This window comes from Lycium ferocissimum, unplaced genomic scaffold (assembly GCF_029784015.1).
Source record: "Lycium ferocissimum isolate CSIRO_LF1 unplaced genomic scaffold, AGI_CSIRO_Lferr_CH_V1 ctg9746, whole genome shotgun sequence".
Classification (NCBI taxonomy): domain Eukaryota; kingdom Viridiplantae; phylum Streptophyta; class Magnoliopsida; order Solanales; family Solanaceae; genus Lycium; species Lycium ferocissimum.
The window spans coordinates 16,682-33,362 of NW_026727866.1; positions in this window are offsets into that span (position 1 = coordinate 16,682).

Below are 16,681 nucleotides of genomic sequence, written 5' to 3' on the forward strand. Positions count from 1 at the left end.
GGTATATTCTTTTGTGTATACATTTGGGGCATGGGGGGGGGGGGGAGGGTCCGTCCCTTTCTTATGATTTCAGTATTCTAGTAGAGGCTCGTAGATACATATGTATGGGTAGTGGATGTCCCATGATCTTCTTAGTGTATATCATATATATATATATATATATATATATATATCATTTTGTAGCCTCGTGAGTTTGTACATATTTTGAGAAGTAATTGAAGATCATCTCATGATAAGCTTGTGTTGAGAATGGCGTATGTTCGGATAACTTTGATGATAAGTCCGAAAGTTGGTGCTCGGTGGTTAGCTCCTCGGCACCCGTCATGGCCCTCTAGTTGGGTTGTGACAAAAATGTTGCAGGAACAACAGGTGGCTATAGCTCAGCTCTAAAAGAAAGACAACAGAACAGTCTCGGCAGGGCTAAGTCGGGCCACCGAGCCAAGGCGAGAGGAAGATCGGGTCGTTGATAGTGACAATGGGTCAAGGTCCAATGCATCTGTCGAGGTCTTGAAAATGCTCTAAACATTGGCTAAATGGGTCGAATCTTCTGAGAAAAGGGTGGAAACATAAAATTCTTGAGTGGACTAGATCCCGGTGGCACCTCCAATCCTAAAAGGGCCAGACTCAAAAAGATAAATTCAAAGGCCATTCCCTCCGAGCGTGGCCCCGAAGTTGATCCCGAAAAGATTTAAAATGCCTGATATCCCAAAATATGTGTTACACCTCGAAAAATTTTCCGTTGATGCACAGTGAATAGGCTAACGAAGAGCACGAAGTATACGATATTTCAATAAGTAAGGAATGACATTTGATGACCCTAATTATGGTTTCAAAGACATTTGAGGTTAGACGAGAAAGTTAGCCAAGAGAAGGCGAGGTATACGTTATGTATCGGAAAGGATTTATGAGTAACGAATTATTGATAGCTTAATGATATTTTGGAGAAGAGTTATAATGTCCCTTATATTGGTATTGAGGTGTTAAACAAGTGTCAAGAAGGTTCCATAAGGATTGGGGACCAAACGAGTCGACGAGAACGAGATTCGGAAGAACTGTGGATTGTACGGTCCACTATACGGACCGTACAAAAGATACGGGCCGTATGTATGGCCGTATAACCCGTCCAGAGAAGAGCCTCCATTGGAACCATTATGCGGTCACACATACGGACAGTATAAATTGTACGGACCGTATGTGTGTCCGTATAAGTGTGTCGGGACAGCTTTTTTAGTTTTAAATAAGGGACCCAAGTTCATTATTTTCATTTCCCTCTCCTCACCTCAAGAACTCTATAGAACACTCTCCACACTTACCATACAAGAATCCAAGAGAAATTTATGATCAACTTCATCAAACCAACAAGAATCAAGTGTATGAAAAACACTGAAGTTCATCCAAGTCAAGAAATTCCAATGGAAGTGAACTAGGGTTTTGGTGCAAGAGAAGTATTTCCATTCAAGGATTATTCCTACCCTATCTAAGTTTTTATGGTATTGTCATGTTGTTTAAGGTATTGAGAAGTTGAAACACTTAGATTGTAGAAGAGTATAGAAAATGGGTCATGAATGTGGGAATAGTGTCACTTTTGAGTAGTAGCTTGGATTGAGTCATGATTATTGATATGTCATGATTGTAAGTATGTTGTGAATGATATTTAGAACATGGGATAAGCATTTTATGTGAGAGAACGTAATAGTGAACTATGACCATGATTATGGAGGAATTGAAGTGAAATTGTGAAATGTGGATAATGTAGATGAATGATGATTGTTGCCTATAATATTGTGATTGTTGTTATGGATGTTTGAGAGTTGATATGGAATATGGAGAAAGTTGTATAAACAAAGGAAATGCTGCCCAATTTTCTCTAGCTTTAGTAAGCACGTTCTTATAATCGATTAGCTAATATTGATGTGAATTCTCTTGAAGGTAGAAACGTGAGTGTTGAAGAAGAGCAATCAAGCGATAGAATTGTTAAACGAAAGAGGTATGTAAGGCTAGTCCTTTCTTTCTAAGGCATGACTCTATGGTATGAATCTTGCTATCTTTCTATGACTTCTCTACATATATGTATGTATCGGAAATGATGAGTCTACGTCATAAAGAGCTCTCATGAGATAAAGTTAAGAGGTATGTTATGAATATGATGATGAGCCCAAGTTTAGAGACCCTAAAGCTCATGATATGATGTTTCTACAAAGCTAATGACCTTCATATGATTCCTTGATATTATTCATTGTTGCTAGACCCACCTTATTGTCACACCCTAATGCCCGATAGGGCGTGATGGGCACCCGACCCTTATTTAGGGCCGAGCGAACCCGCAGACTCTCATAATACTCATAATCATATTGGGTCCGCAAATCATAACATAAGTACATAATGAAATTTTTTCAGAAACCAAACATGCCTTTCATCTTATCAAATCAAATAAAGCCTGAAATCATAACAAATCTGTATCGATAAGCGTAATGATACGTCGGCTTACATAGCCGCTTACAAAAAGCGACATCTCATACACACGACACTGTCTGCAAAGTCTCTACCATAACTTCGTACACCATACAAAAGTACTCGACTCGGCGGACCTCCGGAGGAAATGGAGCTCGCCAATCCAAATTGGAACATCTTACGCTGTGGGTACACAACGTGGCATGAAACGACCACTCGAAGAAGCGGGGTCGATACGAATATGTACCGAGTATGCAAAGCAGAGAAGTACAGAAACGAAGTCATAACCGAAGTACGAAGTACGTAAAGTGAGCATAACAACTCGGAAAACCAAAGTGCTTGCATCCGAAGTACAAATCATACATAAAAACGTAAGACAAATATAACCATCGAGTGCCAAAATACTTACTTAACTTTCTTTTGAAAAACATTCACGTCTCACATATACGGAAAATAGAACATATCATATGAGTGACATTAACCGACCGATCCTATTCAGTATACATATATCATACCACATCATACTTCGTATTCCAAAGCGGAAGATACGAAACAAATCTGAGTCATAATCGAAACAGAAATACAGAAAGTAAGTGCAAATCCAAAATACCAAAGTGTTTATTTTCAAAATACAAATCATGCATAGGGCTCTTAGAATATGGTCGCCCGCCCGTCGATGGCGCCATAACCCATCAGACTCCAGAAGATTTCATATTTCTGAAACCCGACATACCGTGGTCAAATACCCAGCGGTCAATATCACTCGACATACCGCGGACAAATACCCGACGGTCAATATCAACATACCGCGGACAAATACCCAGCGGTCAATATCACTCAACATACCGCGGACAAGTACCCAGCGGTCAATATCACACATACCGCGGTCAAAATATCCACAGTTACGGCATCACACATACCGCGGTCAAAATATCCGGCAATATCACACATACCGCGGTCAAAATATCCGGCGGCAATATCACACATACCGCAGTCAAAATATCCAAATGGGCAAAGATCACATAGTGCGCACGATCACACAACCGACCGGGACTCGAAAGACATACAACAAAAATGCACAAGCAGAATCGTGGGAAACCATATGCAATGAAAAACATTTACACAGACCCAATAGGATAATCAAAACAAACTGTTATTTCAAAACCGAATCAATAGTCAAATCAGGTTTTCTTCCGAATACCACTCGGGAACATATCAAACCGAACTTCAGAAACCATAGTTACGTATCCAAATCACATGCATAAAAATCCTCATTTTAGACTCAATCGATAAATAAGGAATCATACTCGGGGGTCGGAAAGATAGTCATATTAAATTCTTTCAAAAATAGGTCGTTAGAACCAAACAAAGAAAGTCGCGGGACCCACAGACGAGCGTCAACCCAATCCGGGCCCGCCTATGAAAATTAAGGTCATTACTCATCATGAAAGCATTTGCGAAGATATCAAAGCGATCCGAGCCCTTTCTTGAAAGTTACGGGCGTTCGTAGTTTCGGAATCGTTTAGGAACAAAACTCTTTTGAAAACAAAACTTTTAAGCAACTTTCAAAATTTAGTCATACAAAAGACATAAGGACCATAATTCGACTACATTAAGAATACAAATATCAAGAAACAAATAAGAATCATTTACGAGCTGATCAAAGCAATCCAGTTCTGTCTATGAAAGTTACGGACATTTTTAGACATAAGATCCTTTCGGAACAAGCCGGTTACATAGCATTTCAAATCCAATCGTATCAAAGACATACGGATCATAGCTTGTCACACCCCGATTTCCGATAGGGTGTGATGGGCACCCGACCCTTATCTAGGGCCGAGCGAACCCTCAGACTATCGTAATACTCGTATTCATATTGGGCCCTCGACCAATTCATAAATACATAATAAAATTGTATGAAAAACGAGCGTACTTTATATCGTTTCAAATCAAACAAAACTTGCGACCGTACAAAACCTGCAATATCATGAATGACAATACGACGGCTTATAGAGCCGCTCACAACTAACATCTTATACACACGACTCTGTCTGTAAAGTCTCTAACATGACCCGGATATCATAACACGGACAAACTCGACTCGGCGGCGCTCCGAGCAAGTGGAGCTCGCCAATCCCGCCGGAACATCTTCTCGCTAATATCTTTAGCTCACACCGGTGTACACGCGCGGCATGAAACGCAGCCCCCCCGAAGAACGGTGGGGTCGAAGATTTTAATATGTACCGAGTATGTAAAAGGTGAAATCCATTTACGTAATCATAACCGGAATGAAAAACTACGTAAAACAAGTATAGGAATCGAGAGAGTCATAACTTGCTGTAGCTCTTGTCGTGTATATATACATATACCGGTGAGCAAAACATATCATAATCATATTAGTTCGGAAATCATATGCGAAGTACGGAAAGATTTAGTAGTCGAATGTCGAAGGCTTAGCTTATTCTTCTTTCTTTTCGAAAAACATTTCGTCTTACATATATAGAAAATAGATCGTACTTCGAATATCTATATGTAACACGTAACGTGTCCCGGCCCTCCAGTGAGGGGCTCGGTAAACAGAATCATCAGACTGTCATGTCATCACATCGGACAGGACCATCATATTATCATATCATCAGATTATCATAGCATCAGATTTTCATATCATCAGATCGTTATATCATCAGATCAAACAGAATAGCATATCATATATCCTATGCGGCCCATAATGGGTCCCGGCGGACGGAACGTGGTCGCCCCTCCTGCCTTGGGCGCCACAACACATCATACTTCGGAAGTTTTCGGATCTCCCCGCATCTCCGTCACACATCATATCACATAACCACGGTACCGGCCAAAGGGGCTCGGCGTACTGGGACACATCATAACACCATAATGATATCACATAACCACGGTACCCGGCCAAAGGGGCTCGGCGTACCCACACATCATACTTCGAAGCTCATCATACTTCGCCGCGTGCGCACGATAGTACCGGCCGGACTCGCGAAGGAAGTAACAAACATATGCACGAATGTAGAATCGGGTGATCTATACGCATCTCCAAACATAGACACGGACTTAACAGAACAATCAAAACAAACCGTCATTCCGTAATCCAAGCAATAACCAAATCGGTTTCTTTCGGATGTTATTTGGAACCTATCCAATATAATTTTAAGCATCATAACCACGTATCGGAAATCATATATATATACGAACCTTTATTTCAAACTTAACAAATAAGTGAGTAATCATATTCGGGAAGTCAAATTATTAACCATATTAAGTTATATTAACAAGCTATTAAAACTATACAACGGGACATCTTGCGGGCCCACGGGCAAGTACCGATCCGGCCCGAGCCCGCCTATGAATGTCGGGGATATTATACATTAGGGAACCTCCTACGAGCTTCTCGGAGCGATCCGAGCTCATATGTGAAAGATACGGACGTTCGTAGTTTCCGACTCTTTTATGAACATAATATTTCATGCACATTCATATTCAATCATACAAAGGCATAGAAACCATAATTTAACTACACTATGCATACGGATGTCAAGAAACAAATAAGAATCACGGACATGCTCGGACCAAGGAGTAGAGTTACCTCGGGGATCATATCATAGCCTACTCATACTAAGACATGCCAAAGGAAGAGAGGTGAGCTTTACATACCTTGGCCGCCCTCTACGCTAATCCACGCTTACGTCTCGGCTTCTCGCGATCTACAAAAATGTCATTGGACATCCGACCTTAGCCATAGACATGAAGATTCCAATTCCAAACCATCACTTTTTCTATAAAAATTTCGGCGGCAAAGACCTCCCCTATATATTCACCAACCCCGAGAATTCAACTCGGCCAAAAATACAATCAACAAACCCGAGAATGCAACTCGGCCAAATTATCAATAACAATACAAACAATCATATCTTCCAACTTCTACAATTTATTCAAAATATATTCCAACATTAGTAGCTCCTTTTTCATAATCCAACAATATTTCATTTATATTCAATTCACAATTGTTCACACATTCAAATACTAATCCGAAACCATTCAACAATATTCAAGAGCACTTCTACAACCCGCACTATATCCCAAACAACCCACCCAACACATGCACTACCCAAATTCTTTCAAGTCCAACAAGAATAATTATAACACATTTTCTTTCTTCCAAATTCATAAACTACACCAACATTCTACATATTAGCAACATTATCCCTACAATTATAAGAAACCATACTAATGTCATATTAACTTCTTCCATAATCCGCAAATGATTACAAACTTTATTTCAAACCATTAAATCTCCATTTAACAACATAAAATCCACAACACAACAACAATCAAAATGCTACATAAAATCACTTCTATACCACACCACTTCCATTCGGCCAACACCCCTATACTTACATATTTCATAAATTTCATTCATTCCCCACTCTACAACATATACAAGACATCCATAATATATGAAAAGAAGAAAAATTCTTACCTTTTTCCTCAATTTTCCACTTGACACCAAAAGAGGTTTGCTTGCTTCAATAATTATACCGCGTTGAAGAGGGTCTTTAAATTAGTAGGAATACTAGAGGAATCAATTTTTTGAATCAAAGATTGAAGGCTAAATTTTTTTCTTCCTCTCTTTCTCAATTCTTTTTTTTTCCACAAGAAGATGATGACCCCTTTGTGGCTGAATTTTTCTGAAATTTTTGGAACCCTTTTGTCAAAAAATGAAGTTTTTTTCGTCCCTTTAAAGAAAAGGCCAAAGTCAGTTCTTAGCTGGCCCACAAGATTGTAGCGGTACTGTAGCGGTATTGCTGAAATGCTGTTTTTGCGTCGACAGTTCAGTTTGTAACGTCCATAATTCTCTACTCCGATGTCCTATCAATGAACGGTTTATTGCGTCATAAACTAGACTCGATGAACTTCATTTAGGCTTTTAAAACACCTTAAAACTCCACATATACTATGAGATATGCGCCTCCAAAGTTGACTAAAATTTCGCCCAGCATTTTTTTTTAAAATTTTCGTCGAACTTATTTTCTTCAATTTGCTCGATCTCGGAATATTCCGAAGCTCCCCATTGCCACGATAAGTTACATGTCATACTCATGCTCTGAAAACGCGGGGTATAACATAGCTTGACCATATTAAGGATGCCAACATCACAAAGCAAATATGATCATAAACATGGTCGGATCATACGAATAGAATTACCCCCCAGGCTCATAACATATCACAACTTACTTGCGCCTAGGACATGCCAAAAAGAAAGAAGGATAAGCTTCACATACCTCGATTGCTTCCTAAGCTAATCCAAACTCAAGTCTCGGCTTCTCAAAATCTACAACACGTCATTAGACACCAAACATTAGTCATAGGCACCTCGGAATCCCATTTTAAGCTCGCACTTTATTTACAAAAATTTGGGCAGCATTTCCCCTGTAAATTCAACACCCCGAGAATTTAACTCGGCTAATTCTTCAACAACAATACCAATAACCATATAAACAACATCAACAACCAATTCAAAACGCATTCTAATATTAGTAATTCTTTTCCATATAATTCGACAACATTCCATTCATTCAATTCGACTACATAGTTCAAACCAACATCGACGCCCACATATTCAAATACTAATCCGAGATCATTCAAATAAGATTCAAGAATGCTTCCAACAATCCACACAATGTTCAAAACAACTCAACCATTATACTACCTTACCCGAAACTTCCAAATGCCATAAGAACAACGACAATACATTTCTTTCTTCCAAATTCATCCACTACTTCAATAATCCACACGTTCACAACATTAATCTCATAAATACGAGAAACTATATTAAGATCACATTAGGTTCCAAAACAGCCCATAAACGATTATAACTTCAATATGAACCATTAAACTTCATTTTACAACATAAAATCCACAACAATTACAACTTCAACTTGAATTATTCAATACCTTCATTCTCACCACATACTCCATAACAACAACAACCAAAATACTACACAAACTTAGTTCAACATGTCTATGCCAAATCAGCCCATTTTTGGCCACACATCACATACATAAATTTCATGACTTTCATCCATTTTTACACATTACAACAACACACAAACATGCTAACTACAATTACTTCACCACTCTTACACCACACACTTGTACACGGCCACACACACACACACGGCTACACTTCCACATGCATAATTTCATGAATTTCATTCTTTTCCACATATCACAACATGTATAAATCACTCACAACACAAGAAAGAAGATTAAATCTTACCCTCTTTCCCTCCATCTTCTCTCACGGCTAAGCCTCCTACATGGCATCAACGAATGATTTATTTGTTCCAACAACTACTCCACATCGTAGAGGACCTTCCAATCGGTAGGAAAGCAAGGAGAAAATAATTTTTCTTGATCAAATTTTGGGCCTTCAATTTTGGTTCCTTGGCCGAATGGCCTTGGGCTTTTTCTCTACCATTTTCTTGAACTTTCTAGGTGATGAATGTGATGAAGATGATTAATAAGTCATCTTATCCCACTTATATAACTCATCCACATGGCCCTATGGCCCACACACACACATGGCCATATATGGCCATTTTCATGAAATAATTAGTTTCTAAAATTTCACTTCTAGCCCATAATTTTCATGAAATGCCTAACTTTCCATATTTCACTTTTGACCCCAAATTTTTCTTATTCCAATTTTACCCTTAACACTCCATGCCAATGAAAAGATGAATATGCAACTTATGCACTTTTAACAAAATCGAAAGAAATTACAACCTTATCCTTAACTTATCATGACTAACTCGGATTATCCCAATGTACCAAAATACGGGATATAACACTTATGATGTTAGTCCCTTCCCTTTTAGGCATGAATTTTATGGCACGATTTTCCCTCCTCCTCCATGAATCTCCTACATTCCGAAGAACCAAGAGTCTATGTTCATGAATAGTCATATGAGATAAAGATAAGAGATACATTATGAGCGCGATAGTGATGATGATGAGTCTATGACTATAAGGAGCTACATATGTATGAGATAAAGAAACGAGGTAAGACGCAAGTATGATAATTGGTGATGATGAGTTAAGTCTAAAGAATCCTAAAGTGAGATATGATGCCCATGAAGTTAATGATTCTAAGTATGGTTCCATTGATGCTTTTTCTTGTGTACACTCACCTTAAAACGTTAGTCCCTTCAAGGTGAGATATGATGATTATGTACTCCATAATGTAATCGGGGGTCCACGACCTCATGTCACCCTGACTTCGCCATGGTTGTCGTTAATGTTCTAATGTATGCTTTAATGATAGATGTATAGTAACGCTAAGGATGATGTTGATTCCACTTACGTATTTTTAAGTATATGTATGTATGTATGATAGCATCGAGTCTCGAAAGGGCTGAGTACGGATAGCATCGAGTCCCGGGAGGGCCGAGTACGAATATTATCGAGTCTCGGGAGGGCCTAGTACGGATGATACCGAGCCTATATGGTCGGGTACGTGGCTGTACTGCATTGTAAATTATTGCATATGTAAGCATGTGGATGTAACAAGTGTATCTTTAGAGGGATAAAGGGTAAGTACGTATGGCGAATGTTTAAAAAGGTATTATGAGAAATGAACAGTTCTTTTATCTTATGCTATCCCTTATGCTCTTATCATGTATTATTATTGTTGATGCCTTACATACTCGGTCAATGTTCGTACGACGTCCGTTTTCTTTGGACGTTGTGTTCATGCCTAGTAGACGGGGAGGCGACCCGGACTTGTAGGAGTCGTTAGGCGACCGAGAGCACTCCATTGTTCGGAGGTGCCATTGATTTATTCTTTTGGTATATATATGTTTTGGGCATGACGGGGTCCTGTCCAGTCCATATGTCTAGTACTCTAGTAGAGGCTCATAGATACGTATGTGTGGTAGTATGGTCTCCCAGTTTCCCATCGTATGTGTATATGTATTATTTTGATAGCCGAAGGGCTTATGTATATAAAGTGAATATGTTTCAAATAAAAATAGATTTCTATGATTATGAGCATAAGAAATATGAATGAATGCAGGATGAGTAATAGAATGAGTAGTGCTCCGTGGTTAGCCCCGGGTACCCGTCATGGCCCTAGTCGGGTCGTGACAATATGACAGGACGACAGACTCGCAGGAGCATGTGACCTCATATACTTGTTCCATAAAAGGTAATGATGTTGAAGAAGATGAAATAGAATCAGTGTTACTAAAAAAGTTTGGTGAAACGTTATCCAAAGGGGCACTGACCTGGTACGACCATCTGCCCGAGCATTCCATCACTTCTTTTGACATGCTTGTAGATACGTTTATCAAAGCCCATGCTGGGGAGAAGAAGGTGCAGACAAGAAAAGCGGACATCTTCAGAATCACCCAAAGGGATAACAAGCTACTCTGAGAGTTCGTGAATGGGTTCCAAAAGGAACAAATGGAACTCCATTCGGTCCCAGAAGAATGGGCCGCTCAAGCCTCCACTAAGGGTCTAAACTCCCGAAGCTCCACTGCCTCATTCAAATTAAATGAAAACTTGTTAAAATACGAGGCAGTAACTGGGGCCGATGTTCATAACAGGCACAAATCCAAGATTTGGGTAGAGGATGATCAACTTGAACTTCCACCTGACCCTATAAACGGAAATAAGAATTCTGAAAGGTCGAGGAGGACTTTTGAACCAGAGAAAAGGCTATGGAAGGATAGATACCGACTATATGCTCAACCGGAGAAATCCAGCTTTAGGTCAAACAGAGGAAGGAACGGTCCCAATCATCATTCGAGTAGGAGTGACAGGTGAGCTGATCGCAGATCAAGCGATTGAGGTTTGCTGTTTAGAGGTGATACCGGTGGGTCAGCCAGCAATGAGGACAGCCCGAGGTTACGAGAGTAGAACTTCAACATTAACACCACAGATCTTATCTCAGCCATTGGCCATATCAAGGATGCCAGGTGGCAAAGACTATTAGGATCCTATCCAGCTCAAAGAGATCTAAGTGTAATGTGTGAGTATCATGGAACTCACGGTCATAGGACCCAAGGTTGTCGCCAACTGAGGGAAGAGGTGGCTCGGTTGTTAAAAACGGTCACCTTCGCAAATTCTTGAGTGACTGAGCCAAAGGAAATTACAAAGGTAGGGAAAATCACAAACAGGTCGAGCCCGTGGATCCTCAACACGTGATCAATATGATAATCGGAGAAACGAAAATGCCACGAGGTCCGATGATGAAGAGGACAAAAGTTTCAATTGTTCGAGAGAAATGAACCAGGGATTATGTACCCAAAGGATCTATTTCTTTCAACAATGAGGATGTAGAAGGCATCATTCAGCCACACAATGATGCTTTAGTAATTTATATTCTAATTTTTAAATCTCAAGTTAAACGTATTTTGATTGATCCAGGTAGTTCCTCCAATATTATCCGATAGAGAGTGGTAGAACAACTGGGTTTGTTAGACCAAATTGTGCCGGCAGCTCGAGTACTCAGCAGATTGAACTTGGCGAGTGAAACTACTAAGGGAGAAATCTCTTTGCCGGTAAACATTACCGGGACTATTTAATAAACGGTGTTCTATGTTATCGAGGGGGAGATAAAGTACAATGCGTTGCTCGGTAGGACGTGGATTCATAGCATGAGGGAAGTACCATCGACATTACATCAAATGTTAAGGTTCCCAACCTGGGAAGGGATAAAAATGGTCTATGGTGAACAACCCGCAGTAAAAGAGATGTTCGCGGTCGAAGAAGCACCCCCCACTCAGAAGGAATCATCCGTGAAAGCTACTGAATCAACCAAAGTCAAAGATGTTAAATAGAAATTAAAGAAAGGAGACTCGGTCAGTTCAAGTGAAGAAAAGGAAGAGATGAGCCCGAACTTCGAAGAGGACGATTTTGGTGTGCCCAAATCGTTCGTGCTACTGGATGATTCAGACGCAACCAAGTCTACAGTAGAAGAGCTGGAACAAATTGTCTTGTTTGTGCACTACCGGACAGAAAGGTACACCTGGGCACGGGGTTAACCGCTGAGATCAGGAGTAAATTAATTGAATTTCTTCAAGCTAACGCCAATTATTTTGCTTGGTCCCATTTAGACATGACAAGTGTACCACCGGAGGTAACAATGCATAAATTAAGCATCGATAAAAAAATTTCCCCGGTGAAACAGAAAAGGAGGCTGATGGCCGAGGTGAAGCACACCTTCGTCAAGGAAGAGGTAACAAAGCTTTTAAAAATAGGTTCCATCTGGGAGGTTAAATACCCGTACTGGTTAGCTAATGTTGTTGTCATGCCAAAGAAAGGTAATAAATTCAAAATATACGTTGATTATAAGGACTTAAACAAAGCATGCCCGAAGGAATCATTCCCTATGCCTCACATTGATTGAATGATCGATGCGATAGCTGGGCATGAGATATTAAGTTTTCTCGATGCCTACTCCAGGTACAACCAGATTCGAATGAACCTGGAGAATCAAGACAAGACTTTTTTTATAACCAGATACGGGACTTATTGTTATAATGTGATGTCATTCGGACTAAAACATGCCGGTACAACTTACCAGTGCTTAGTTAACCAAATGTTCGAAGAACAAATAGGAAAAACAATGGAGGTTTATATTGATGATATCCTAGTTAAGTCCTTGCAAACAGAGGACCATTTAAAGCATTTTCAGGAAACCTTCAACATACTTCGCAAATACAACATTAAGCTGAACCCGCAGAAGTGTGCCTTTGGAGTCAGATTGGGCAAGTTCTTGGGCTTTAAGGTTTCGAACCGAGGAATTGAAATCAACCCAGACAAAATTATGGCCATCGAAGACATCGAAGGAGTTAACAACGTGAAGGCAGTGCAAAGGTTAATCGGAAGCATAGTGGCTCTGAGCCGATTCATATCAAGGTCTTCGGACAGAAGTCACCGGTTCTTTTCGCTGCTAAGGAAGAAGAAGGACTTCGTATGGACACTGGAATTTCAGAAAGCTTTGGAAGTCCTAAAGCGGTACTTGTCGAGCCCACCTTTACTGCACACACTGAAGGCAGACGAGCAGCTGTTCTTGTACCTTGCAGTATCCAAAGTTGCGGTAAGCAGCGTTTTAGTTCGAGAAGAAGAAGGTATACAATTCCCTATCTATTATGTGAGTAGAACATTAGGGGATGCAGATTCACGTTATCCTCACCTTGAAAACTGGCTTTAGCTTTGGTAAGTGCTTCTAGGAAACTGAAAACCTTATTTTTAATGCCACCCTATATGTGTAGTAACCACCTACCCGTTAAATAATATCATGCATAAACCGGAACTATCAGGAAGGTTGACTAAATGGGCCGTAGAAATAAGCGGTTATGACATCGAGTATAAACCTAGAACAGCTATTAAATCCCAAATTTTAGCCGACTTTGTAGTAGACTTTACACACGCAATGGTTCCCAAGGTAGAAAAGGAGCTTTTGCTAACCTCGGGGAAAACCACAGGGATCTGGACCCTGTACACGGACAGAGCATCGAACGTAAAAGGGTCCGGATTGGGAATTGTTCTTAGGGCCCCCGCAGGTGATATTATACGATAGTCAATCAGAACTTTAAAATTGACTAACAATGAAGCCAAGTATGAGTTATGATTGTAGGTTTGGAATTGGCTCGAAGTTTAGGGATTGAAGTTATCGAAGCAAAATGTGTGTCCCTTTTGGTTTTGAATCAAGTCAACAGTATTTTCGAAGTCAAAGATGAACGAATGTAGAGATACCTGGAAAAAGTTCAAGTAATCCTACACCGGTTCAAAGAACGGACTATGCAGCACGTACCAAGGGAACAGAACAATGAAGCAGATGCATTGGCTAATTTAGGTTGGTTGGTCGGAGCGGACGAATTCAATTCTGGTATGGTTGTTCAGTTGATGAACTCGGTAGTGGAAAGTGGCTATACCGAGATAAGCGCAATGAGCTTAACATGGGATTGGCGCAATAAATACATAGACTACTTGCGAGATGGGAAGCTCCCGACAGACTCTAAAGAATCGAGGTCTCTTCGAACCAAAGCTACAAGATTCTGCTTGGTCGATAACCAATTGTATCGCCGATCCTTCTACGGACCATTGGCTAATGCTTGGGGCCCAGAGAAAAAGATTATGTGATGCGGGAGGTACACGAATGGACTTTCGGCAACCATTCGGGAGCCGAATCTTTGGTCCGAAAAATAATCAGAGCGGGGTGCGAAAAATTTTGTCCGAAAAGACGACGGATGTCAAAGGCACCTACCAATGATACACCAATCGGGGGACTTTCTGCATCCGGTCCTATCACCTTGGCCTTTCATGAAATAGGGAATGGACATTATTGGTCATTTGCCCTGGACTCTCGATAAGGCTCGTTTCATTTTGTTTATGACTAACTATTTTTCAAAATGGGTTGAAGCGCAGGCCTTCCAGAAATTTAGAGAGAAGGAAGTCATTAACTTCATTTAGGACCACATCATTTGTTTGTTCAGTATCCTAGCTGATAAAACATGCGACAATGGTCGACAGTTCATAGGTAGTAAGGTCAATGACTTCCTCGAAGGTTTCAAGATCAAAAAGATTTTGTCAACTCCGTATAACCCGAGTGCAAACGGACAGGCGGATTCGACGAATTAAACCATATTTCAAAATCTAATAAAGCGACTAGAGTCGTCCAAGCATAAGGGGAAGGAATTTTTCCCTGAGGTATTGTGGGCCTACAGAACGACATCGAAGTTAAGTACTGGAGAAACACCATTTTCTCTAGTATGCGGTGCAGAAGCCTTGATTCCTGTGGAAGTTGAAAAACCGAGTCTAAGATTTCGTTATGCTACGAACGAGTCAAATAAAGAGGCTATGGACGTGAAGCTTGACGTAGCGGACGAACTTCGCTAGAAGGCGCTGGTCTGTTTAGCAGCTCAAAAATAATAAATGGTGATATATTACAATCGGAGAACGAACCTTCGAAATTTCCAAGTTGGGGACTTAGTGCTTCGAAAAATTACCCTGCACACTAAGAATCCTGATGATGGAAAATTGGGCCCAAACTGGGAAGGACTGTATAAGATAATCGAAATAACTGGCAAAGGGTCGTATCAACTAGAAACTGGAGACGGCCAACAATTGCATAACAACTAGAACGTGGCACACTTGAAAAAATATTATTACTAAGGTACGAGCCACTAACCCTTTGTGAATTTTAATAATTCTCACGTTTTCCTAGCAGGTTCAAACCGGAGCAAAATTCGAAGAAAGTAGATTTAGGTCTGAAAATATGTATTGCACTCTTTTTTCCTTAGCTCGATTTTATCTCGAGGTGGGTTTTCCCGCAAGGTTTTTAATGAGGCAACAATTTACAACGTGTTACTTTAGAATTCAAAAACCGGGCTAAGTGTCGTGAACTCAAAGACCAGCTAAGTACTGGGGACTGGATATTTCAACAACATCGTTTTCTATAGTGTTTCTCTGTTCATGCTTCACGAACAAACACTAGAAGTCTATGATACCCGCGCCAGGAATGACAAGGTCGAAGAAAAGCTCAAATAAGCAAAGTAAGAAGTGAAGACAAAGTTGAAACACTTTTTATTTTTGTATTTGACCAAACCTTTTGCATTAGGATTCGTTGTAAGGGCCAAACGATCGAATGAATCGTGCCCACATAGTTTTGCTACGGAAAAAGGCAGAAGGGGTCAGATGAAGTCCTTAATTTCTTATACGAGACAATTACTTGAAATATGAAGAAAAATACTTTGGTAAAAATACGCATCAAATAAGCTCTCTGAGGAAAGTACCCGAGGGTAACTATTTATTAAAGCCCATGGGCTACCCTCGACTGGGGACTGCAGTCAAAAAATAGATGAAGGCACTAAGGTAAAAATGAACCGAGCACAACTTACAAAGACTTCAAACAGTCGAAAGAGGGTCGAGTAATTAAAGACCTTGACTCATATGCCCGAAGTGGTTCAGAGACATCCGAATTTACAAAACATAAAAAGGCTTCCGGGGACAAGCCCTCATTAAGATATCTGTTATATCTCGCATTTCGCACGTCGGAATATTTTTAAGTTGGTTGCGAAGAATTATGGACAAGGTTATTTCTCGACTTTGTTTTATGACAAATGGTTTATGATTTAATTGGAAGGAAGCATTAAGGAAAGATTTGGGACTAAGAATGCATTATGGAAACAAA